Below are 26,342 nucleotides of genomic sequence, written 5' to 3'. Positions count from 1 at the left end.
GTCCCGCCCAGAAATTGCCTGTCGCGCCGGCGTAAATTAAACCTGGTATTTACCGGCGGGACCAGGCGGCGTGGGCGGGCTCCGGGGTCCTGGGGGGGGGGGGGGGGGGGGGCGCGGGGCGATCTGACCCCGGGGGGTGCCTCCACGGTGGCCTGGCCCGCGATCGGGGCCCACCGATCTGCGGGCGGGCCTGTGCCGTGGGGGCACTCTTTCCCTTCCGCCTCCGCCACGGCCTCCACCATGGCGGAGGCGGAAGAGACTCTCCCCACTGCGCATGCGCGGGAAACTGACAGCGGCCGCTGACGCTCCCGCGCATGCGCCGCATTTCCGCGCCAGCTGGCGGGGCAACAAACTCCATTTCCGCCAGGCTGGCGGGGCGGAAATCCCTCCGGCGCCGGCCTAGCCCCTCAATGTTGGGGCTAGGCCGCCAAAGATGCGGAGCATTCCGCACCTTTGGGCCGGCGCGATGCCCGTCTGATTGGCGCCGTGTTTGGCGCCAGTCGGCGGACATCGCGCCGTTGGGGGAGAATTTCGCCCCATATGTTTTCTTTTAACAGTCTTCTCAATCTGTCCTGCCACCTTCAATGATTTGTTCAGAAATAATGCCAGGTCCAGAGGTCAAAATAATTTATATTTTTGAGGGTTCTTTTTGAGCAAAAATATGCCGAGCTTAATTTAAGGACAACATTTTGATTTTTGGGTGCTTCTTTTCGTTTTCCAGGGGCTCATTTTACATTTTCATCATCGCAGCCCAGTCATTGTTAACATGAGGAGCTCAAGGTGCCAATCTACTTTAGTTTCTTGGCAATTTCTCTCAAATTTGAATGGCACAGTGGTTAGCACTGCTGCCTCACAGCGCCAGTGACCCAGGTTCAATTCCAGCCTTGGGTGACTGTCTGGGCAGAGTCTGCACTTTCTTCCTGTATCTGCGTGGGTTTCCTCCAGGTGCCCCGGTTTCCTCCCACAGTCCAAAGATGTGCCGGTTGGGGCTGGTTTAGCACACTGGGCTAAATCGCTGGCTTTGAAAGCAGACCAAGGCTGGCAAGCAGCACGGTTCAATTCCCGTACCAGCCTCCCCGAACAGGCGCCGGAATGTGGCGACTATGGGCTTTTCACAGTAACGTCATTTGAAGCCTACTTGTGACAATAAGCGATTTTCATTTTTTTTCCAGGTTAGGTGGATTGGCCATTATCAGTGCCCGGGTTACAGGGATTGGGCAGGGATGTGGGCCAAGGTTGAGTGCTCCTTTGGAGGGTCGAATGGAAGGCCGAGGGCCGAATAGCTTCCTTCTGCACTGTAGGGGTTCTACAGATTTCTATGGAAATACAACTCCCAATGAATTTACAGCTGAATGCATCATCAGGCCCCTTTTCCTCACAAAACCCTTGCTTATCTGAGAAATTAATCACCAAATTTTGTGTCTTCCAACGTTTAGTTTTCCTCCTTCAGGATTTCTTGCATCTATCTGGCTTTTAAATCCCACAAAAAAAGTTGAGCACACCTACATTGCGAATCACAAGGCCATGGGGCTTGTATTCACGTCACTGACTTAGACACAAGACCATTCTTGAACTGCCAGTTATCTATTGCCAGTGCTATTAAGATTTTTAATTAGCTTGCTAGCTTCCAAGCTTAGTCTATCAGCAGTTTTAAGTGACAAACAGTTGCTTGGTAGTCCAGAACCTGAACATCGTCGAAAGAGAGACATGTTGCCAAGGCTCTTTGTACTGTACTTATCAGGACAAACACAAGAATGTCAAATTTCAAACGATCACAACAATTTACATTATTGGAGAACAGGGGGCTGAATGGTTGGCAAGTTGACTCTGATTGGCCGAGGTATTGCCACGGAGAAAGGAATTGAGAACTATAGGCTTGTCAAGCTCCCGGGCCATTCAAAAAAATCTGCAAGGCTTGAGCTCGTTCCTTTTATTTGCAGAGAATGGCTCCCTGTGTATGTCGCTTCTTGTAAGTGTTAAATGAGCCTCGTTACCAGCTTAAATTGATTTATCCATGCTTGCAGTTTCCCTTAAAAGGTTGAAAACTTTGATCAAGTCATCACTTCACCTTCTACATTCCAGGAATACAACCCTGGATTTTTTTATGTATTTATTTTTTTCATAGGAAGTGGGTGTCACTGGCAAGGCATTTGTTGCCCATCCCCAATGGCCCTTGAACTGAGTGGTTTGCTTGGCCATTTCAGACAGCACTTAAGAGTCACCTACACTGTTGTGAGTCTGGAGTATAGGCCAGACCAGAGCAGGATGGCAGATTTCCTTCGCTGAAAGACATTATAATGCACAATAATAATTTCATGGTCACCATTACAGAGAGTAGCTTTCAATCCCAGGTTTTATTAATTGAATTCAAGTTTCACCAGCTGCTGTGGAGGGATTTGAGCCCATGCCCCCAGAGGATTAGTCTGGAGCCTTGGATTACTAATTCAGTGATATTACCACTATGTCACCATCTCCCTCTAATCTCCACTAAATTGACAATCTCTCCTCACAATTTAACCCCTTGAATTTAGGTATTATTCTGGCAAATCCAAGCTGCATTTCCTCCAAGACCAATACATCCTCCTGATACAGTGAGAAGGCGCATCGGTGTGGCCAATGTAATTTTACGAAGAGGCTTGCTCATCCTGCTATTATAAACTCTCATGCTCCAACAAAAATGCAACATCACAACACAAATTAGGAACTTTTTTTTTCATAAGACATGGGAAAGTAAATGTTGGTCACAAGTACACAACCATCAGAGCAGCAAGTAATAGCTTGCTTTAGATTAAAGTGTGCAGGCTGCTTCCCCATAAGATTACTGATTGCTGCACACACATTTTCTCACAAATCCTGACAATGACAAATGGTGCCTGCCAGGCAAAGGACCACACACGCGTGCACTTCCTCGTACAGCTCGTTGCCTGGGCACTGTCTCAACTATGTTACTTTATTGCAGCTGCTAAATATCTCAGTCCATGCCACACAATGTGTCATTTGGTCAGTGATCATATGAAACTCCAGTCTAGAGGGCGCACGGCACTGAGGACCCGGGTTCGATCACGGCCCCGGGTCACTGTCCGTGTAGAGTTTGCACATTCTCGCCCTGTCTGCGTGGGTCTCACCCTCACAACACAAAGATGTGCAGGTTAGGTGGATTGGCCACACTAGATTGCCCCTTAATTGGAAAAAATAAATTGGGTACTCTAAATTTATTTAAAAATAAAAAAATAAATGTTACGGCCAGCCGAGACATCAGGCCTGAGGAAGAACTGAAGAACTCACCACGACTTGAATTCGTAGAAGCCTTTCTCTCCAGAACAAATCTGTAATCGATAGGATGCTAAACCACGTCTCTCAATTGAATAGTGCGGCCTACAAGGAGCTGCCAAGGAGAAGGATCAAGATCCATGCTGTAACGTTTCACACGCAAAGGGTAAAAATTGCAGGAATGATTTATAGTTCTGAGATGGTGCATTTCAGACAGTAATGATTAGGTGCTGAGGAATACGAACCTGAAGTTTGTAAATGAAGGGAAAGATTCATACTGAGGGCTGAAAGGAATCCCACAGTTCTTGGATCTGAGGAAAATGATGAAATGGGTGCAGAACCCAGAGATTCTCAATTACAATACAATGAGGTTGTGAGAAAGACAGACAGACATGGAAAGACAGTACTTTTGGAGCTCAGTAGGAACTGGCAAGTTCAGGCTATCACTGAATTTCAAAGTATGAGCTGAGAGAAAGTTCCATTGAATTCAAGCGGCGAGACACACCTTGGGGTCACCACAGTGCGGGCCACATCGTCCGCGTGCCTGACACAAGAATCCAGGAGGGCAGAGGAAAGGCTTCAAGGACACACTCAAAACCTCTTTGCAAAAGTGCAACATCGCCACTGACACCTGGGAATTTCTGGCCCAAGACCAGCCAAAACAGAGGAAAAGTGTCCGGAAGGGAACCGAATACCTTGAGTTTCATCGCCGAGAGCAAGCTGAAGCCAAGCGTTGACAGTGAAAGGAACACGTGGCACATAGGCACCCCACTGACCCGTTCCTCCAACCACTGAACCACTGTCTGCCCCACCTATGACAGGTACTGTGGGTCACACACTGGATTCCTCAGTAACCTGGGAACTTGCTGTCAGTGTGGAAGTAAGTCATCCTCAACTTCGAGGGACTGCCTAAGACTATCACAGTGTTAAAGCAATAGGAGACACAAGGTTATTATGTAAGAGGCAAGGATTCCCTAGTAGTTGGTGAGTTTTATGCTCCTTGATGTACCAATTAATGCCCCCAAATGGTTAATCGAGATCAGATACTTCTGCCCTATTTGTCTACACTGCTATGTGTCCAGCTGTACAAGGAATTAGCTGGCATAACCATCAACCAGAAATACAGCAACAATCCCAGGAACAAAAAGGTGCAGGATACTGCAGAATGCTTCCACTTGCCATGTCGAATGGCACCTTTATGATAGAAGCAAAACAGAGTAATGATGAAGCACTTCATAACTATGAGACTCCCAATTTTAAAAAAATATTATTCGTTCATGGGGCGTGGGTGTTGCAGGCTGTGCCCGCATTTATTACCCATCCCTAAATGCCCGAGGGGGCAGTTAAGAGTCCACATCTGGAGTCGCATGTAGGCCAGACCAAGTAAGGACAGCAGATTTCCTTAGTGAACCAGATGGGGTTTTACGACAATGGACAATGGGTTCATGGTCATCTTTAGACTTTTAATTCCAGATTTTTATTGAATTCAAATTTCACCATCTGGAATGGTGGGATTTGAACCTGGTCCCCAGAACATTACTGTGGGTTTTGGTTTACTAGTCCAGTGGTAGTACCACGATGCCACCGCCTCTGCCTCCCGCAATTGGTTATCTCATTGCAGCCATACTTGTGTATTCAGATGCTAGCCCATTTTCAGGAGGGTGGTGAGCTGCTGCTTGGGTTTCAATACCTGTGGTGGAGAAAACTTCCATTCTGAAGTTCAAGAAGTTCCCAGGGGGCCTTCTGTTTTTACAATGGTCATGCTTGCTAAAGGCCAGCAGCACAGTCAACCTCAGAGGGGAGACGAAGATTACCTTTTTTATGCAATGATTTCTAGAATGCATTGTCTGAAACGGCCGTGGAGGCAAATTCAACAGTAACTTTGAAAAGGGGATTGGCCATTTTTTGAAAAGGAAACTTGCAAGACCAACAGGAAAGAGCAAGGGAATGGGATTCATTGGGCAACTCTTTCAACATCCCCCCACCATCAAAATAGCCACCCACTAACATCTTGCACCTGAGCACATTGAGTATTAAAACACCCAATGTCCAAATAGTTCTGTGACTCAGTCTGTGCGTGCCAGAAATGGAAGAAAAGAAAGATATTACTTATAATCTCTTGGTTTGGAATGTAGTCAATAAGAGTTTTAACAGCACTAGCCCAGTTCCCAAATGGCATCCATCCACAGCACAGACAAAAAAGAAATATTCAGGCATCCAACACAATTGGCACCAATTCAACAAGTTCATTTAGAACGACCAAAAGAATATCCTGCGTGGGAAATTGAAATCTCCATCTTGGCAAGAGACAAATCGCTCTTAAGAAAAAACTCAAGGCAGCTTTTGCATTCTGCTACTGGATGCAGTGCCGGAAAACATTTCAGCCCCATGCAGAGTTTTCTCCCATCTACACAGTGTGCAAGCACATTTACAAAATACCTGGAGAGGTGTAAACAGTATCGGTTCACCCACAAGCTAGCTGCAATGCCAAGCATGAATTTCCAATTCATGATGGGCTGCACCTCTCCCAGACATCTCCTCGGCTTATAGACCTCAAAAATGGAATGAACCTTCCAACAGGATGGGAAATGCGAGCATCCAATCACTAGAGGAGAGACTGGGCAAAGGCTGCATCTACATATTGTGCTGCTGAAACACTACTCCACTTTGCCCATTACATCAGCACCGTGATACGGGTGCACATTGGTGCCGTGCTCCTGGTCATGGATTTCAACAAATCTTTTCTTTTGTGGAATAATGTAACTTGAGAATTGCGGCGAACAATTATTTTAGGTGGCTGCCATTATTCCAAAGTGTGTGTGTGTGATTTTTTTTTGGGGGGGGGATTGACCAACATTTATCCCTCAATTAACAGCATTAAAACATGTCTGATCATTTTGTAATGGCGATTTGTGGCAGCTTGCTGCGCAAACACTGGCTGCCGTATTTCCTGCAACAGGGGATTACTCTGTTATTTCGCCCGCTGAGGTTGCCAAAGACGTATAAATGCAAGCTTATTCTTTCTTCTATCTCTCCTAAATTAGATGTCAGCAGGTGTGGGGCTCCACACCCCCACTACTTGCCTTCAAACAACCGCCCAACCTCAAACAAACCATTGTTTGCAGCAAACTACCCAGCCTTCAGAACAGCGACCACGACACCACACAACCCTGCCATGGCAATCTCTGCAATACGTGCCAGATCATCGACATGGATACCACCATTACACGTGAGAACATCACCCACCAGGTATGCGGTACATACTCGTACAACTCGGCCAACGTTGTCTACCTCATACGCTGCAGGAAAGGATGTCCCGAAGCGTGGTACATTGGCAAGACCATGCAGATGCTGAGACAGCGAATGAACGGACATTGCGCGACAATCACCAGGCAGGAATGCTCCCTTGCAGTCGGGGAACACTTCAGCAGTCAAGGGCATTCAGCCTCTGATCTCCAGGTAAGCGTTCTCCAAGGCGGCCTTCAGGAGGCGCGACAACGCAGAATCGCCGAGCAGAAACTTATAGCCAAGTTCCGCACACGAGTGCGGCCTCAACCGGGACCTGGGATTCATGTCGCATTACATTCACCCCCCACCATCTGGCCTGCGAAATCCTACCAACTGTCTTGGCTTGACACAATTCACACATCTTTAACCTGGGGTTACCCCATCTGGATCTGTAAAGATTTAATCACCTAATGCTCGCATTCCAAGCATTGTCTGGCATCTTTGAATCTGTCTATATATATGTTTCTGGAACATACCTCTTCATTCACCTGAGGAAGGAGCAGAGCTCCGAAAGCTAGAGATATCGAAACAAACCTGTTGGACTTTAACCTGGTGTTGTAAAACTTCTTATTGAATTTATATACCACCGTTCCCTTGTCCTCAAACCTGTTTTGAGGAGGTGTGACAATACTGTGTAACAACGAACTTAACAAAATTAATTGTATGCAATAACTTGCATCCATGTAGATCTTTTAATGTACAACTTTGTCACAAGACATTTCGCAGGAATGCGAAAAGAAAGTCGATTCCGAGCCACATAGGAAGCTTTTAAGAAATTTTAGGAGGAAATTCCACTATTGTAGGCATCGCTGCTAATGATTGAGTGATTAAAATTTGAATGCTCAAGAGGCAATAATTGAACCATCTCTCAAGAATGGGGATGAAAGGCTGGCTATCAGAGTGACGATGGTCAAGGTCACGGCCATGGTGGGATTTGAAAACAAGGGGGAGAATTTTAAAATCCAGGTGGGGCTTAATGGGGAGTCAATGTAGGTCAGTGAACGAGTGGAACTTGTCACGAGTTAAGACAAAGGCTGCAGAGCTTTGAATGGGGTAACAAATTTCAGAGTACATGTACACAGACAGAAAGAAACGGTGTGTATTTATATAGCACCTTTCACTCAACCTCAGGACATCCAAAAGAGCTACACAACCAATTACATTCTTTTGGAAGTATAGTCATGGTTATAATATAGGAGGTGTGGCAGCCAACCTGGGTATATAGCAAGCTCCCAAACAGCAACGCTATAAATGAGATAAGCTGGGTGCTTTCTTGAAGTTTGTTGGTATAAAGATTTGTCAGGACACCCTTTTTCAAATAGTGCCACAGATCTTATACAATCTTCTCAGAGGGAAGATCGGGGTTTGGGTTTATGGTACCAGGAAATGGGTCTCCAGCAATGCAACACTCTCTAGCCTGTAATCTAGGTTATGTAGTGAAGTAGCTGGAGTGGGACCGGGACTCGTAACCTTCTGCTTTCTATCCATTGAGACATGGCTAACACATATTTGGGGGGTGGTTTCAGGTAAAATCATAAACCTCAAAACATGAAGTATACATCCAATCTTTCACAAGTCCCAGTCAAGCTTTTAATTGAATATTTTCCTTTCTCTTTGATTTCATGCCTTGAGTTTTAAGACTTTCAAACCACCTGCTGAGCACTTTTGAAAATGAATGTAATTACAAGGCACGGACACAGCTACCAATTGAGGAGACCTGGATTTAATCAGAAATTTCATGTTACTTGGTACAGGGCAATTAAAATCAATTTCTGGGGTGACTGCTCTCAGGACATGCCATTAGTCGGCAGCTTGATGGTGCAGTCAGTTAGTCATTAATCTTGACCTCTGGATTCTAAACCTGTCCAGATATCCAGAGAGTCCATAGAATCTGCCCAGATGTCCATAGAATTCCTACAGTGCAGAAGGAGGCTATTTGGCCCATCGAGTCGGCACCGACCCTCTTCAAGAGGAAAAATGTCAACTGAGCCTCCGCTGGTAGCACGCCCGCCTCTGTATCTGAAGGCTGTGGGTTCAGGTCCCACTGCAGAAACTGGAGCACATAATCCAGGTAAGGCAGTGCCATTGTCAGGGGACTAGTAATCCAGTGACCCAGAACAAGATCTGGGACTCCGGTTTCAAATCCCACCAGGGCAGAAGGTGAAATTTGAATTCAATAAAAATCTGGAATTAAAGTATAACGCAGACCATGGGAGTAATTGCTGGCCCAGCCAGCAAAGGTCACGTCCCGTAAAATTAACTTTTGAAATGTTATTTACACCAAGAGGTTAATCCAAAGCCTCTCAAGTGATGGAGAAGATTTCCTGACACTGTTTTGAAGCAGAATAGCAGACGCCCCCCGACTAGCATTTATCCAGCAACCAAAATAATTTTTTTTCAAACTCGTTCATTACAATTGCTGTGCGCTGACTGATTGCCTCTTTTTCTACATTTTAGCATTGTGTATACTTCAAAACGACTTCATTAGTTGAAAAGCGCCTTGGGACGGCTGGACGCCCTGAAAAATGGTAAATCAATGCAAGTCTTTCTTTCTTTGCAGGTGATGAGAAACACCTCCGCTGGCTGAATGAAGTCCATTTAGTCGGCCGGGTAGTGTGACCGCAGCAAATCTATATCACGGAATCAGCAACGCCACTTGAGAAAGGCCACAGTGCAGCTGACGTAAAGCAATGGAAAAATGTCAAGATGGTGCAAGACTGAGATACATTGCTGGAGCAGTTTACTGTGCGTAGAACTGCGACAAAACTAACCTACAGTTCGCTGGGTGATTGAAATTAAAGATATTTTACTTCTCATCTTTGGCGAGCAAAAGATTTAAAGCTTTTCAAAATAAATAATTGATTAAATAGTGAGCACAAGGGCAGCACGGTGGCACAGTGGTTAGCACTGCTGCCTCACAGGGCTGAGGACCCGGGTTTGATCCCGGCCCCGGGTCACTGTCCGTGTTGAGTTTGCACATTCCCCCGTGGCTTCGTGGGTCTCACCCCCATAACCCAGAGATGCTAAATTGCCCTATAATTGGGGAAAAAAGAATTGGGTACTCTAAATTTATTTTAAAATACCGTGAACATAAATTTAACTTAAAATCAAAAGGGAATAAAATTAAATAGAAAACTGAACCAACCATCATGTTGGATTCTGGAAGAGAGATTTAGATGTGTTGTATTAAATTACGTTATTCGCAGATAGATCTTTGGGAGCAGGATGGACCTCCCACTGAAATAACATTACCACGGTCCAATGCATGGACTGTGGGCGACTTGGTAGCACAGTGGTTAACACTGTTGCTTCACAGTGGCCAGGGACTCAGGTTTAATTCCCGGCTTGGGTCACCGTCTGTGCGGAGTCTGCACGTTCTCCCAGTGTGTGCGTGGATTTCCTCCGGGTGTTCCGAGTTTCCTCCTACAAGTCCCTTAATTTAAGCCTACATGTGACACGAATAAAGATTATTATTATACCAATGAGCCATCATTTTAAGTTCACTATTCTCATTTGAAACAACACTGGGGAACATGCCATGCAAAATACATTCAAAGTTGCCACTGCTCAGCTTTGAAGCATTATAAGCTCGATCACAAATGATGACTGTGATACACGGACGATTATTCAACGCAATCTCAGCCACTCTCCATAATATAGAGGTCAAAGTACAATTTGAGAAAACACTTGTTGGAGCAGATTTGCCTCAACAGCTCCAGGATTATTAAATAAATATGTGACACAGCTCACAATCCGCATTCTCTCGGATTGTTAGCCAGGGTGTGGTTGTGCACAGCCACTTTATATTTCTTTGCGCGATCACATGGCCTCCGCAGGTCACGACTTCACGTTGACAGGTGCGGGTCTTCGGATAGGTTAAACCAAGACCCTTTCTGTCCTGGGCAGACATAAAAGATTGTACATCATGTGTGGAAAAGCTAGGGCAGCTCGGCGGCGCAGTGGTTAGCACTCCCGCCTCACGGCGCTAAGGTCCCAGGTTCGATCCCAGCCCTGGGTCACTGTCCGTGTGGAGTTTGCACATTCTCCCCATGTCTGCGTGGGTTTCGCCCCCACAACCCAAAGATGTGCAGGCTAGATGGATTGAACATGCTAAATTGCACCTTAATTGGAAAAAATGAATTGGGTACTCTAAATTTATTCTTTAAAAAGTATGAAAGAGCTGCGGCATCCTGGCCCAATACCTATCCCTCAACTATGTTACTAAAACATAAATTTGTTAATTTCTCTCATTGCTGCTCATTGGGGGAAGCATGCCATGTGAAAATGTGCTGCCTTTTTCCCTGCTTTACAACACTGGCTATACTTCAGATTAACTACACTGGTTGTCAAAGGTCCCCAAAGAAGCTGTAAGACATAAGTTACTTGAAAGCTGCAACTAAGTGTTAAGCGAAACCAAGGTTAATATGTTCTAAAATTAAATTGAAATTAAGCATTTACACTTGGAAAGTGTCCATTCACTATTATCAAGCAGCCACCGCTCCCTCTCCCTGCTGCATTCCTGGGATTCCAAAGCTCAAGATGTCACATTTGTTCTTTTATTTGTCCTGTCTCTATTCTGTAGGCCCTGGGAGGTTTGGCACTGCCTCATTACTGGATAAATTCCACAACACCAAGAGCTGCTGGTAGCAGTAAGCTGAGAGTGATGGGAACATGGAATGGAGTTTCATATGCAGTCCCCAAAGCTCCATGATATGGTCCTGTGAAGATCACAAAGACAAATGGATTGAAGACCTCTGCACCAGATTCTTGTGTTTTATAAATATATAAACCTCAATAAGGATTAGTTTCAGCTGGAGAGCTTTGAAACATACTCCGTAAACCGCTTTAAATTAAGAGAGAAGCCACGGGTTTTTCCCAACAAGGAGTCAGACCAGAGGGTGGAAAGAAAGAAGGATGAAGCTTTAGAAACTAAAGTGGGAGAGGGGGGGCAGAGCGTTCGCACGGGGGAGAGAGAGAGGGGGGTCGGAGTGTTCGCACAGGGGAGAGAGAGAGGGGCAGAGCGCCCGGGCGCGAGAGTGAAAGGGGCGGAGCATTTGCACGGGGGAAGAGAGGGCAGAGCGCCCGGATGGGAGAAAGGGGCAGAGCTTTCGCACGGGGACAGAGAGAAAGGGTCAGAGCGCCCGAGCGGGAGAGAGAACACATGGAAGGGCGAGGGCCAGAGAGGGGGCGAGAGCCAGAGAGGGGGCGAGGGAGAGAGAACGCGCACGGGAGAGAGCGAGAGTGCGCGCGGAAACGGGAGAGTACACGCGGAAAAGAGCGAGATAGAGAGCGCGCGCGGAAGAAAGACACTGGCCATATGGTGCTGGGTGTCAGTGGTGTATGTACAGACACAGACACTGGGCATATGGTGCTGGGTGTCAGTGGTGTATGTACAGACACTGGGCATATGGTGCTGGGTGTCAGTGGTGTATGCACAGACACTGGGCATATGGTGCTGGGTGTCAGTGGTGTTTGTACAGACACTGGGCATATGGTGCTAGGTGTCAGTGGTGTATGTACAGACACAGACACTGGGCATATGGTGCTGGGTGTCAGTGGTGTTTGTACAGACACTGGGCATATGGTGCTAGGTGTCAGTGGTGTATGGACAGACACAGACACTGGGCATATGGTGCTGGGTGTCAGTGGTGTATGTACAGACACAAACACTGGGTGTCAGTGGTGTTTGTACAGACACTGGGCATATGGTGCTAGGTGTCAGTGGTGTATGGACAGACACAGACACTGGGCATATGGTGCTGGGTGTCAGTGGTGTATGTACAGACACAGACACTGGGTGTCAGTGGTGTATGTACAGACACTGGGCATATGGTGCTGGGTGTCAGTGGTGTATGCACAGACACTGGACATATGGTGCTGGGTGTCAGTGGTGTATGTACAGACACTGGACATATGGTGCTGGGTGTCAGTGGTGTATGCACAGGCACTGACGCCAGGCATATGGTGCTGTGTGTCAGTGGTGTATGTACAGACACTGGCCATATGGTGCTGGGTGTCAGTGGTGTATGCACAGACACTGACACTGGGTATATGGTGCTGGGTGTCAGTGGTGTATGCACAGACACTGACACTGGGCATATGGTGCTGGGTGTCAGTGGTGTATGTACAGACACTGGGCATATGGTGCTGGGTGTCAGTGGTGTATGCACAGACACTGGACATATGGTGCTGGGTGTCAGTGGAGTATGTACAGACACTGAACATATGGTGCTGGGTGTCAGTGGTGTATGTACAGACACTGGACATATGGTGCTGGGTGTCAGTGGTGTATGCACAGACACTGACGACAGGCATATGGTGCTGTGTGTCAGTGGTGTATGTACAGACACCGGCCATATGGTGCTGGGTGTCAGTGGTGTATGCACAGACACTGACACTGGGTATATGGTGCTGGGTGTCAGTGGTGTATGCACAGACACTGACACTGGGCATATGGTGCTGGGTGTCAGTGGTGTATGCACAGACACTGACACTGGGCATATGGTGCTGGGTGTCAGTGGTGTATGTACAGACACTGGGCATATGGTGCTGGGTGTCAGTGGTGTATGCACAGACACTGGACATATGGTGCTGGGTGTCAGTGGAGTATGTACAGACACTGAACATATGGTGCTGGGTGTCAGTGGTGTATGTACAGACACTGGACATATGGTGCTGGGTGTCAGTGGTGTATGCACAGACACTGACGCCAGGCATATGGTGCTGTGTGTCAGTGGTGTATGTACAGACACTGGCCATATGGTGCTGGGTGTCAGTGGTGTATGCACAGACACTGACACTGGGTATATGGTGCTGGGTGTCAGTGGTGTATGCACAGACACTGACACTGGGCATATGGTGCTGGGTGTCAGTGGTGTATGCACAGACACTGGACATATGGTGCTGGGTGTCAGTGGTGTATGTACAGACACTAACACTGAGCATATGGTGCTGGGTGTCAGTGTGTTTGTACAGACACTGACACTGGACATATGGCGCTGGGTGTCAGTGGTGTATGTACAGACACAGACACTGGGCATATGGTGCTGGGTGTCAGTGGTGTATGTACAGACACTAACACTGAGCATATGGTGCTGGGTGTCAGTGGTGTATGTACAGACACTGACACTGGACATATGGTGCTGTGTGTCAGTGGTGTATGTACAGACACTGACACTGGGCATATGGTGCTGGGTGTCAGTGGTGTATGTACAGACACTGGGCATATGGTGCTGGGCGTCAGTGGTGTATGTACAGGCACTGGGCATATGGTGCTGGGTGTCAGTGGTGTATGTACAGACACAAACACTGGGTGTCAGTGGTGTTTGTACAGACACTGGGCATATGGTGCTGGGTGTCAGTGGTGTATGTACAGACACGGACACTGGGCATATGGTGCTGGGCGTCAGTGGTGTATGTACAGACACTGGGCATATGGTGCTGGGTGTCAGTGGTGTATGCACAGACACAGACACGGACACTGGGCATATGGTGCTGGGTGTCAGTGGTGTATGCAGACACTGACACTGGGCATATGGTGCTGGGTGTCAGTGTGTTTGTACAGACACTAACACTGAGCATATGGTGCTGGGTGTCAGTGGTGTATGTACAGACACTGGGCATATGGTGCTGGGTGTCAGTGGTGTATGTACAGACACGACACTGAGCATATGGTGCTGGGTGTCAGTGGTGTATGTACAGACACTGGGCATATGGTGCTGGGTGTCAGTGGTGTATGTACAGACACGGACACTGGGCATATGGTGCTGGGTGTCAGTGGTGTATGCACAGACACGGACACTGGGCATATGGTGCTGGGTGTCAGTGGTGTATGCAGACACTGACACTGAGCATATGGTGCTGGGTGTCAGTGGTGTATGTACAGACACTGAGCATATGGTGCTGGGTGTCAGTGGTGTATGTACAGACACAGACACTGGACATATGGTGCTGGGTGTCAGTGGTGTATGTACAGACACTGGGCATATGGTGCTGGGTGTCAGTGGTGTTTGTACAGACACTAACACTGAGCATATGGTGCTGGGTGTCAGTGGTGTATGTACAGACACAGACACTGGACATATGGTGCTGGGTGTCAGTGGTGTATGTACAGACACGGACACTGGGCATATGGTGCTGGGTGTCAGTGCTGTATGTACAGACACAGACACTGGGCATATGGTGCTGGGTGTCAGTGGTGTATGTACAGACACTGGGCATATGGTGCTGGGTGTCAGTGGTGTTTGTACAGACACTAACACTGAGCATATGGTGCTGGGTGTCAGTGGTGTATGTACAGACACAGACACTGGACATATGGTGCTGGGTGTCAGTGGTTTATGTACAGACACAGACACTGGGCATATGGTGCTGGGTGTCAGTGGTGTATGTACAGACACTGGGCATATGGTGCTGGGTGTCAGTGGTGTTTGTACAGACACTAACACTGAGCATATGGTGCTGGGTGTCAGTGGTGTATGTACAGACACAGACACTGGGCATATGGTGCTGGGTGTCAGTGGTGTATGTACAGACACTAACACTGAGCATATGGTGCTGGGTGTCAGTGGTGTATGTACAGACACAGACACTGGGCATATGGTGCTGGGTGTCAGTGGTGTATGTACAGACACAGACACTGGACATATGGTGCTGGGTGTCAGTGGTGTTTGTACAGACACTAACACTGAGCATATGGTGCTGGGTGTCAGTGGTGTATGTACAGACACTGGGCATTGGTGCTGGGTGTCAGTGGTGTATGTACAGACACTGGGCATTGGTGCTGGGTGTCAGTGGTGTATGTACAGACACAGACACTGGGCATATGGTGCTGGGTGTCAGTGGTGTATGTACAGACACAGACACTGGACATATGGTGCTGGGTGTCAGTGGTGTATGTACAGACACTGGACATATGGTGCTGGGTGTCAGTGGTGGATGTACAGACACTGGGCGTATGGTGCTGGGCGTCAGTGGTGTATGTACAGACACTGGGCATTGGTGCTGGGTGTCAGTGGTGTATGTACAGACACAGACACTGGGCTTATGGTGCTGGGTGTCAGTGGTGTATGTACAGACACTGGACATATGGTGCTGGGTGTCAGTGGTGTATGTACAGACACAGACACTGGGCATATGGTGCTGGGTGTCAGTGGTGTATGTACAGACACTGGGCATTGGTGCTGGGTGTCAGTGGTGTATGTACAGACACAGACACTGGGCATATGGCGCTGGGTGTCAGTGGTGTATGTACAGACACTGACACTGGGCATATGGTGCTGGGCGTCAGTGGTGTATGTACAGACAGACACTGGGCATATGGCGCTGGGTGTCAGTGGTGTATGTACAGACACAGACACTGGACATATGGTGCTGGGTGTCAGTGGTGTTTGTACAGACACTGACACTGGGCATATGGCGCTGGGTGTCAGTGGTGTATGTACAGACACTGACACTGGGCATATGGTGCTGTGTGTCAGTGGTGTATGTACAGACACTAACACTGAGCATATGGCGCTGGGTGTCAGTGGTGTATGTACAGACACTGGGCATTGGTGCTGGGTGTCAGTGGTGTATGTACAGACACTGGGCATATGGTGCTGGGTGTCAGTGGTGTATGTACAGACACAGACACTGGACATATGGTGCTGGGTGTCAGTGGTGTATGTACAGACACTGGACATATGGTGCTGGGTGTCAGTGGTGGATGTACAGACACTGGGCATATGGTGCTGGGCGTCAGTGGTGTATGTACAGACACTGGGCATTGGTGCTGGGTGTCAGTGGTGTATGTACAGACACAGACACTGGGCTTATGGTGCTGGGTGTCAGTGGTGTATGTACAGACACTGGACATATGGTGCTGGGTGTCAGTGGTGTATGTACAGACACAGACACTGGGCATATGGTGCTGGGTGTCAGTGGTGTATGTACAGACACTGGGCATTGGTGCTGGGTGTCAGTGGTGTATGTACAGACACAGACACTGGGCATATGGCGCTGGGTGTCAGTGGTGTATGTACAGACACTGGGCATTGGTGCTGGGTGTCAGTGGTGTATGTACAGACACTGGGCATATGGTGCTGGGTGTCAGTGGTGTATGTACAGACACTGACACTGGGCATATGGTGCTGGGCGTCAGTGGTGTATGTACAGACAGACACTGGGCATATGGCGCTGGGTGTCAGTGGTGTATGTACAGACACAGACACTGGACATATGGTGCTGGGTGTCAGTGGTGTTTGTACAGACACTGACACTGGGCATATGGCGCTGGGTGTCAGTGGTGTATGTACAGACACTGACACTGGGCATATGGTGCTGTGTGTCAGTGGTGTATGTACAGACACTGGCCATATGGTGCTGGGTGTCAGTGGTGAATTTACAGACACTGACACTGGGCATATGGTGCTGGGTGTCAGTGGTGTATGTACAGAAACTGACACTGGGCATATGGTGCTGGATGTCAGTGGTGTATGTACAGACACTGACACTGGGCATATGGTGCTGGGTGTCAGTGGTGTATGTACAGACACTGACGCCAGGCATATGGCTGTTTATTGAGAGAGACATTAGGACGAGACAATGGAGGAGTTACACATCAGTAAAATTGTATTCCAAACAAATACTCAAAGCCATTTGCAGCATACATATTGCATAAACATACAACTTACATTTATACAGCACCCTTAACAAGCATCTCAACAGGCTTCACAACAACAATAATCAAAAGCAAGGAGGTTCTATCCGGCCTGGACTGATGCAGCAGTGCACACTGCACTCAAGGTGTGACTTCACTGCCACCTTGTGGCACAAAGACGACATCGTCAAGCCAACAAATTATTGTTAAAAACATCCTGGTACAAAAGCGCCATAATGTTATGGGTATATTCCAACATCTTTATAATTTTATACCTACCCCTCTCAAGAAGCACTGACTCTGTGACACAGTGCTGCAGGTGCCAATTGGCTTCCAGCACCTCGCCCAGCTAGCTATCATCCGTGTGCCTCTATGTCCCATTTTGGATGGTTGAGTAGATGGACAATTTACAATGGAGTCATCACAGCTAAGCTCAATCTGGTATTTACTGGAATGCAGTATACAAGCAGCTCAAGACATGACCCACGGTAAGTCAAGTGTGGTTGAGAAGAACAGGGTGACTTTAGACCTTTGGATCCCAAAGCTCTCCCTCACTGGGATTTGCCTTGCATCGTGTATGGGTTGGTTGTAGACCAATTGATAATGTGCAGAGACAGACGCAAGCTGAGATTGCAGGAGAGCAATCAGGGGCACCTTTTATACCCCGCAATATCCCATCACACCCAAGGGCGGCATGGTGGCCCAGTGATTAGCACTGGTGCCTCACAGTGCCGAGGTACCAGGTTCGATCCCAGACCTGGGTCACTGTCCATGTGGAGTTTGCACATTCTCCCCGTGCCTGCCGAAATACAAATCTAACAATAATGTGCGTTTAAAATGTCTGTACTTCCGTGCGTTACGTGGCTGCTTTTACAGCCAGTCTCCAAATCAATGCCAGAGTGTATTATTCTGATCTAGTTTCACACAGATTACTAGTAAAACTTTGCCAAATCAAGCATCTGTTTGAAATACTAAACGCTGCGAGCAATAAATGAATTCCAAATAGGCCAAGGAGCCCCTTAAAGCTGGGGCTGACACCCAAACCGATTCAGAGGTCTGGTATGCTCTGGTGAATGAAGCAATTGCACATGCTCCAGTCCTAAACCGTACATGCCAAAGGGAAGTGGATCAGCGCCTCTTCAGCCACTCCAGATTTGCACATGCAGCCCACATCCTCCTCTGAAAGGTCCCATCCCAATTCACTCTTTCTGTCCATCGAGACAGCAGCTAAAATGGTGCTTATATATAGACATATATAAATATACATATAATTTCACACGTACAATGCTTACAAAAGCATAGCTCCCCATCTTACGTAGCAACCGAGATTTCTTCAGATGGCAGAATAAGGAACCAGCTTTGCATGGAAACAATTCACCGATGGGAGGGTAACAGCAGCTGGGAGTGCAAATGATCAATTCACCCAGTCCTCTGACGGCCTGAAGGGGGAAATCCTGAAGCGGGAGGATGAACAGTCAGAGGTCGTAGTACACATGGGTACTAACACCATAGGCAGGAAGAGCAACAAGGCCCTGCAGAAGGAGATCAGGGAGTTGGGCAGTAAGCTAAAAAGCAGGACCTCTCGGGTTGAAATCTCAGGATTACTCCCTGTGCCACGTGCCAGTGAGGCTAGAAATAGGAAGATTGTGCAGCTAAATAGGTGGCTAAACCACTGGTGTAGGAGAGAGGGCTTCAGATTTCTGGGCCATTAGGATCTCTTCTGGGGCAAGAAGGACGGGTTGCATCTAAACTCGAAGGGCGCCAATATCCTGGCTGGGAGGTTTGCGAGTGTCGCTCGGGAGGATTTAAACTAGTATGGCAGGGGGATGGGAACCAGGGCGTTAGCTTAGAAGGTGTCATAACTGAAGGGGAAATAGAGAACAAAAACAAGAGAATAACATCACCCTCAGGCAGATCAAAAGAGGTGACAAGTGTGAGAAGGGAGGTGGTCAATGCAGGACTGAGGGTCCTGCAATGCAGGAACAAGGTAAATGAGCTTGTTGCGCACATTGAAATTGGCCGGTACGATGTTGTGGGCATCACAAATGGCTGCAACGGGATCAGGGCTGGGATCTAAATATACAAGGATATGTGGTCTCTCGAAAGGACAGTCAGATGGGCAAAGGGGGAGGGGTTGCATTGTTAGTAACGAATGAAGTTAAATCGATAGCAAGGAGCGATATAGGATCATAAGGCCATAAGACATAGGAGCAGAATTAGGCCACTTGGCCCATCGAGTCTGCTCCACCATTCAATCATGGCTGATATTTTCTCATCCCCATTCTCCTGCCTTCTCCCCAAAACCCCTGATCCCCTTATTAATCAAGAACCTATCTATCTCGGTCTTCAAGACGCTCAAGTGAAATGGCCTCCACAGCCTTCGGCGGTAAAGAGTTCCACAGATTCACCACCCTCTGGCTGAAGAAATTCCTCATCTGTTTTAAAGGATCATCCCTTTAGTCTGAGATGGTGTCCTCTGGTTCTAGTTTTTCCTACAAGTGGAAACATCGTCTCCACGTCCACTCTATCCAGGCCTCGCAGTATCTTGTAAGTTTCAATAAGATCCCCTCTCATCCTTCTAAACTCCAAGGAGTACAGACCCAGAGTCCTCAAACGTTCTTCATACGACAAGTTCTTCATTCCAGGGATTGTTCTGGTGAACCTCCTCTGGACCCTTTCCAAGGCCAGCACATCCTTCCTTAGATACGGGACCCAAAACTGCTCACAATACTCCAAATGGGAGATGCCAAGGTGCTGGCAAAGGTCTTAGCCACGAGAATTGAGGATTGGGTGCCGCAGGTTATCCACGAAGACCAGGCGGGGTTCGTGAAGGGGAAGCAGTTGAACGCGAATGTGCGGAGGCTCCTATTATGATGCCGGAGGGGGAGGCGGAGATAGTGATGGCGATGGACGCTGAGAAGGTCTTCGATAGGGTAGAGTGGGGGTACTTGTGAGAGGTGCTGAAGAGGTTCGGGTTTGGGGCGGGGTTCGTCAGGTGGGTTAGGCTGTTGTACGAGGTCCCGGTGGTGAGTGTGGCCACGAACAAGAGGAGGTCTGAGTACTTACGGTTGCATCGAGGGACGAGGCAGGGGTGTCCCCTGTCCCCCCTGCTCTTCGCACTGGCGATTGAACCCCTGGCTATGGCACTGAGGCAGTCGAGGAACTGGAGGGGGCTGGTGCGGGGTGGGGAGGAGCATAGGGTGTCGCTCTATACGGACGACTTGCTGCTATATGTGGCGGACCCGGTGGGGGGAATGCCGGAGGTAATGAGGGTCCTCAGGGAGTTCGGGGATTTTTCAGGGTACAAGCTCAACATGGGGAAGAGTGAGTTGTTCGTGGTTCACCCAGGGGACCAGGAGAGGGGGATTGGCGAGCTCCCACTAAAAAGGGCGGAGAGGAGCTTCAGGTATTTGGGGGTCCAGGTGGCCAGGAGCTGGGGGGCCCTGCATAGACTTAATTTCACGAGGCTGGTGGAGCAAATGGAGGAGGTGTTTAAGAGGTGGGACACATTGCCACTGTCCCTGGCGGGTAGGGTGCAGTCAGTCAAGATGACGGTGCTCCCAAGGATTTTGTTCCTGTTCCAGTGCCTCCCCATTCTTATCCCGAAGGCCTTCTTTAGGCGGGTCAACAGGAGCATAACGGGGGGGGGGCTGGCACTGCCCAACCTCTGTGGGTACTACTGGGCCACCAATGCGGCGATGGTGCGCAAGTGGGTGATGGAGGGGAAGGGGGCTGCATGGAAGAGGCTGGAGACAGTGTCTTGTGAGGGTACGAGTCTGGAGGCGCTGGCAACAGCGCCGCTCCCTCCAATGAGGTATACCACCAGCCCGGTGGTAGCGGCTACCCTCAAAATCTGGGAGCAGTGGAGACGGCACAGGGGGGAAGTGGGGGCCTCGGTGTGGACCTCGATACGGGGGAACCACCGGTTTGTCCCAGGGAGAATAGATGGAGGGTTTTTGGGGTGGCACAGGGCAGGGATAAGAAGGTTGGGGGACCTGTTTGTGGATGGGAATTTCGCGAGCCTGGGTGAGCTGAAGGAGAAGTACGGGCTCCCCCCGGGAAACACCTTCGGGTATCTACAGGTAAGGGCGTTTGCCAGGTGGCAAGTGGTGGAATTCCCGCTGTTGCTGCCATGCACGGTACAGGACAGGGTGCTCTCGGGGGAAGAGATCTCAGCAACATACCAGGTGATGCAGGAGGAGGCCTCGGTGGAGGAGCTGAAAGGTAAGTGGGAGGAGGAGTTGGGGGAGGAGATCGAAGAGGGGACGTGGGCAGATGCCCTTGGGAGGATGAACTCTTCCTCTTCGTGCGCGAGGCTCAGCCTCATACAGTTCAAGGTGCTGCACAGGGCACACATGACCGGGACAAGGATGAGCCAGTTTTTTGGGGGTGAGGACAGGTGTGTTAGGTGCTCAGGGAGCCCAGCAAACCACACCCATGTTCTGGGCATGCCCAGCGCTGGAGGAATTTTGGAAGGGCATAGCGAGGACGGTGTCGAGGGTGGTAGATTCCAGGGTCAAACCGGGCTGGGGGCTCGCAATATTTTGGGTTGCAGAGGAGCCGGGAGTGCAGGAGGCGAAAGAGGCTGGTATTCTGGCCTTTGCGTCCCTGGTAGCCCAGCGAAGGATTCTTCTTCAGTGGAAGGATGCGAGGCACCCAAGCGCGGAACCCTGGATCAACGATATGGCAGGGCTTATTAAATTGGAGGGGGTGAAATTTGCCTTTAGGGGATCGGTGCAAGGGTTTTTCAGGCGGTGGCAACCGTTCTTGAACTTCCTGGCAGAACGGTAGACAATGGTCAGCAGCAGCAGCAACCCGGGGGGGGGGGGGGGGCAATCCACCTAGCCTGCACATCTTTGGGTTGTGGGGAAACCCACACAAGTGCGGTGAGAATGTGCAAACACCACACGGACAGTGACCCAGAGCCGGGATTGAACCTGGGACCTCGGCGCTGTGAGGCAGCTGTGCTAACCGCTGTGCCACCATGCTGCCCTGATTTTCCTTTTAAAGTGGAACCACTACCATCACCGAAATTGGGGGGGGGGGGGTCCACCTCCCCCGGTTCATAATGACGGTGAGTGAATACTAGCTAATAGTTCTTAAGTTTCGGTCTTGTATAAATGATTGTCTAGGCACAATAAGGATATGTAAAGTACAGAAAGCAAATAAATATTGCGCAGTTCTGTTCATTAAGAAAGGGAGTTGTAGAGGCAAACAGCATAAGGAAGGTACTTTGACATTGGTGCAATGTCTCACACCAGTGTTACCAGCGGCAGATGCCACAGGGCAACGCTGAAGGAAACTGCCTGATGATTCGAGCCAGTGACCAGAAGGAGTTTCCCCCCCAAAAAAAAACTGGGTATCCTAACCGCTGGCCCCAGTGAATCTGGCATGTTTTATCTTCGATTTATAAAAGCAAAATTCTGCGGATGCTGGAAATCTGAAACACAAACAGAAAGGGAAAACTCCCCAGCGGCATGTGTGTGGATAGAAACAAGGAGTTAACGTTTCGAGTCCGTAAGACTTTACAGTGTTTTACCTTGGGAATCTCGGACAATACAGCACAGGAAGTGGCCAATTTGTGCCAGTGCCAACTCTTTGGAAAAGCTACTCAGCTAGTCCCATTCCCCTTCTCTTTCCAAATTTTTACCCTTCAAATATTTATCCAATTTCCTTTTAAAAAAGTGTTCCGCTTCCACCAGCTTTTTAGGCTGTGGATTGTATGGTGATCATTACATAAGAATCACGGTGCAAACAAAACATTTCCCCTCCTCCCCGATTCTTCTGCCACTAGCTGCTCCCAACACCGACGTCCAAGTTCCTCGGGGCACACCACCATAAACCACCACGCAGTCTGAAAAAGCATCTTGTTCACCGCCTGTCACTAAGCCAATTTCATTCTCATACGGCCATTTCCCCCTAAATTCTGTGGCCTTCAGTCTTCTTTACAAGTGTCGAATTCCATCATTTAAATGGGACAAATCCACGCCAGCGCTCCTATATTACTCCATGCCTTTCCAAACATTTATTTCGGGTGACGTTTTGAATAATCTTTCCACCCGGCCGATTAGAGGGTCGTTACAAAAGTTTCACGCACCGTCATTCCGTCTTACTAAAGATTCTCGTGACACCGTTGTACTGTATGCCTGAAATCCAGTGTCTTTAGCATGGAAATATTTGTGGCTGGCCCTCGTCAGTGTGCCAAAGCCTGCAGTTGATTCACATGCATGTGCCAGTACTTGTGGCTGTTTCCCGAGAGTACACTAATATTTGCAGCTGCAAATATTACATTTGAAAATCGCTGACCAGAGGAAAGTATCGGCAGTTACAGGTCTATCGCTGGTAGCCGTAGCTGGAGTAATTTCATGCGAAGAATTAGCACTCTTGGCGCCATCTAAATTATTGGCACAAAGTTAAAGAACATTATCTGAAGTGAGATTTTTCTCTCTCTATGGGGCATACACTGTGCCAAAGTGGCAAACTACAAGTAACTGCTTTCAGTTCAGTATTTGATTGGCACAAACTGACCTCACACGAACATCAAACATCGGCTCATCTTTAGATCTGGTCCTCGAAACAAACTTTGTCCACAGAAGCATTCAACCCCTGCTCAACTATAACTGCTTCATGGCGTGCACCGCTGCACAGACGACAATTTCCCTCCCTCCCAGGGCTCTATCATCAATAAAAATGACCAGGTTTGGAGTCTTGTGCTCAGATCATCCCACTCACGATCGAGAGCCGTGACCCAGTGCAGTCCTCAGGAAGTTAGTATGTTATTAAAAGCGCCGCCCATTGGAGAAGACATTAAACTGCCTGTTCCTGTCTATTGGGTAGATTCCATAGCATTGCTTGAAGAGGAGCATGATGGTTTTTCCCAAAGTAATATCGAGCATTCCTCTCTCTCGTCAAAATAACCCCGGTGATCATTCATCATATTGACATTTTAAGATATTGCTTTAAAAACATAAGGAACGGAAGCAGGAGGTTATTTGGTCCTTCTAGCCTGCTCTGCCGTTCAGTAAGATTGTAGCTTCTACCCAAGCTCCACCACCTTCCTGCATTGTCCCCAGGGCACTCAAAATGTATCATCTTCTGTCTCGAGTATACTCAAAACGGTTGACCATCCATCGTGTCTGGGGTATAGAATTCCAATGATTAACGATCCTGAGTGAAGACATTTTCATCGCAGTCTTAAATGACGAGCCCCTTATTCTGAAACCCCAACCCGTGGTCCTAGACTCCCCAACCTGAGGAAACATCCTCCCAACATACAGTCCGTCAAGCCCCTTAAGAACGTTCAGTGCGATCACCGTTCATTCTTCTGAACTCTAGGGAGCATAGGCTTAGTCTACCCAATCTCTCCATTTAGGACAATCCATTCAACCCAGGAACTATTCTTGTTAAACTTCACTGCACTCCCGCCAAGGCCAAAAGCTGTAAACAATACACTACATGTGGCCTCAACCAAGACATTATATGGTTGTAGTAAGACTTCTTGACTCTTATGCTCCAATCTGTGTAATTAAGGTTAACATACCATTTTGCTTTCCTAATTGCTTGATGTACCAGCTAGCTAACTGAGGGTAATTTGTGTACAAGTACCCAATGAATGTTGCTTTTGCCTACACTAAGTCAGTGGGTGCACCTCAGAAAAAGTTCTGTAATATGATCAACTTCGAGGGCATCCCCAAGCCTGTAATGGTAGACTTATATCAGTTCAAGTCTTTTGTAAATGCAGAATCCAATGTGTAAAATCTTAAGAGGTTTTCAATTAATGGGCCACAGGAAAGAGCTATCTGTCGAGCCATTATTCTCTAATGTTGGCAAATATTTATTTAAAAGGCCATCAGTCCCTTTACCTCGAGTCCTTGACAGACTGTGCAACATTTTCACAGGTCTACAAGTAGAGATGTTTACACTGTTGAGTGGCCAATGCAGGAACTCCCAATTTATCTACAGATAAATCTGTTTTTACAGCATTTATCACACAACCATAAAATTATTCTGGTTGAGAAAGGCCATTTAGCCCACCTTGATTCATTGAGCACCTCCTGTCTGGCTGTAGCAGCCTGTCGCTTTACATGACTCTGGGGTATCATTCTACATTATCTGTGGTCTGGAAGCTAATTGTAAAGAAGAATTTCCTGATCTCGGATCTAAAATAAACAGTCTCTGGCTCGACGTCCCCTTGCTCCATTTTTAAAAAATTTCAACTCCTATTCCTGATTAATCTTTTCCATGCCCTTAACATAGACCCATGGAGATGAAAGAGAGATGTATTCATGTGTTTCATTGATTACTGCAAGGCACTTAAGACATTTTCAAGTTTCTTGGCCACGATCTGAATTATAAGAAATCTCGAAAACGAACTGTAGCCGCAAAAGTGGAGAACGATTTTGCGAAAATTAAAAGAGGGGTCAGCCAGGGAGGGGTGTGTTTTCTCCCGAGATTTATTCAGATTGTATAGCTAAAATATTCTTCGAGAGATTAAAGACTTCACTGGATTATTAGTTGGAGGTTAAGATATGCCAACATTGTTCTTACAGCCAACTCTGAAGAGAAACTGCAAAAGGTCATGGATAGAGTAGTGAGTGAAAGAGAGACGGGCTGAGCATAAATTGTAAGGAAACAAAATGGCTACTAGTGTCCAAAAAGAAAATTTTACCAGAATTAAAGATCTCATGGAGAATGAAAAAATCAAACAGGTAAACAAATTTTGTTTAACATTGGACGGAAAGAGCCACCAAGAAATAAGATGATGGATTGGAACGGCCAAAGATGCATTTCAAAAAGTGGAACGGATGTCACTCAACTCAAAATTAGCCATGAAAATAAAGTTGAGAATCCTGGAATGCCACATTACACCAATTGTAATACATGGTAGTGAGTGAATGGACGATCAGCGAGCCAATGCAGAGCAGAATAGAGACTGCAGAAAAGTGTTTTTGAGGCGAATAATGAAGGTATCTTGGACAAGTCACACTCCCAAAGAAGAGATGTTAAACACGGAGACCAAGAGATCTCTGCTGCCCAAAGATCAGAAAGAGACGGTTGGAATTTCTTGGGCAGGTAATAAGAAATCATGATAAGTTTGGTGTTGTTGGGAAAGATCAATGCTAAAAGAGATTGAGGGAGACAAAGA

General features: G+C 47.9%; 1 protein-coding gene across 5 annotated transcripts in view; it reads right to left on the bottom strand.

Moving 5' to 3' along the window:
* The window catches only part of zzz3 (zinc finger, ZZ-type containing 3), a 167,523-nt gene that overhangs the window by 65,568 nt on the left and 75,613 nt on the right, over positions 1-26,342 (bottom strand). The window lies entirely within an intron of this gene.

This window comes from Scyliorhinus torazame, chromosome 7 (assembly GCF_047496885.1).
Source record: "Scyliorhinus torazame isolate Kashiwa2021f chromosome 7, sScyTor2.1, whole genome shotgun sequence".
Lineage (NCBI taxonomy): Eukaryota > Metazoa > Chordata > Chondrichthyes > Carcharhiniformes > Scyliorhinidae > Scyliorhinus > Scyliorhinus torazame.
Note: the sequence above shows the minus strand (reverse complement) of the source record. Positions and strands in the feature narration are given on the sequence as shown.